Source organism: Eptesicus fuscus, chromosome 19 (assembly GCF_027574615.1).
Source record: "Eptesicus fuscus isolate TK198812 chromosome 19, DD_ASM_mEF_20220401, whole genome shotgun sequence".
In the NCBI taxonomy this organism is placed as follows: domain Eukaryota; kingdom Metazoa; phylum Chordata; class Mammalia; order Chiroptera; family Vespertilionidae; genus Eptesicus; species Eptesicus fuscus.
The window spans coordinates 21745664-21746973 of NC_072491.1; the positions used below are offsets into that span (position 1 = coordinate 21745664).

At 37.9% G+C, this 1310-nt stretch overlaps 1 non-coding gene across 1 annotated transcript; it reads right to left on the reverse strand.

The window, feature by feature from the left end:
- Positions 1-376: 376 nt before the first annotated feature.
- LOC114232145 (U6 spliceosomal RNA) lies at positions 377-484 on the reverse strand. The gene has a single exon (XR_003618192.2). It is a non-coding gene; the product is annotated as a U6 spliceosomal RNA (small nuclear RNA).
- Positions 485-1310: the final 826 nt, after the last annotated feature.

Below are 1310 nucleotides of genomic sequence, written 5' to 3' on the forward strand. Positions count from 1 at the left end.
GGGTCCCAGATTGCAAGAGGGTGCAGGCCAGGCCAATGGACCCCACCAGTGCATGATCAGGGCCAGGGAGGGATGTGGGAAGATGGCCAGCAGGGGGAAGGACCAAAGGAGGGCTCCAGGGCATGTCTGGCCCATCTCGCTCAGTCCCAATTGGCCGGACCCCAGCAGCAAGTTAACCTACCAGTTGGAGCGTCTGCCCCCTGGTGGTCAGTGCACGTGATAGCGAGCGGTTGGGCAGCCTTAGCATATTATTAGCATATTACGCTTTGATTGGTTGAACTGACAACCGTACACTTAGCATATTAGGCTTTTATTATATAAGATATTCATTATAGTATGCATTGAATCTCTATGGCTTATTTGCTAGTCCTTACAAGAAAATACAGAATGCTTCATTAATTTACATGTCATGTTTGTGAAAGGGCCATGCTAATCTTCTCTATTATTATTCCAAGTTTAGTACATGTGCTACCAAAATGAGCACTTGATATATTGTTTTGAGTTATTGTAAATATAGTAAACTTTAATTATTACAAATGTCTGTTTCATGAGCAGCTAAAATATTAAAGTCAAGGTAGTGGATTACATAACTGGTACAAAAAATATAAATTAGTATTCCTTGATCCAGAAACATTCGAATAACAAGAGATAACCATAGTAATTTTTATAGAATGCAGAGAAGATATTTTGTAGAAAGAAAACTAATAGTAACATGTTTTTCATACAAGATTATTTTTTGAAAATATTCATTCTCTACTCATTACAAGGGCAAAGTCACACTTCCTATTCTTTGATTCTGGGCCTGAGCACATGACTCGTTTTGACTAAAGGGATGTTGGCTGATGTAACACAAGCGAGAGATGCTCTCTTACATGAGAAAGTCATACCCAGGCTGACTACTGGTCCCAGTAGGAAAATTGAAACTTTGGGGGCAGAAATAATTAATCCTATATTTGCTCAGCTTTGAACTACTCTGAATAAATGACAGTGATTTAACACAATGACTTCTAACTTTTTACTTTTTGCCACCTTTTAAAGGCAATACGTAACTAATTGCTTGAACTTAAGACACATTGAAATACTCACTTTTTTTTTTTACAGTGTCTTAACACATTAGATTTCCACAGCCTAGCATTTTCATGCCCTTTCAAAGCCTACCTTTCATGGTCCTCTTCAAATGTCACATTTCTCCGAAAACAGCCTCCTATCAAAATTTACTCATCAAAATTTACTTATATTTGTTTCCCAGAATACAGCCTTTTTATTGTTTTGCAATGCTGAGAGAGTATACCTTGTTTTATAGCTATCTG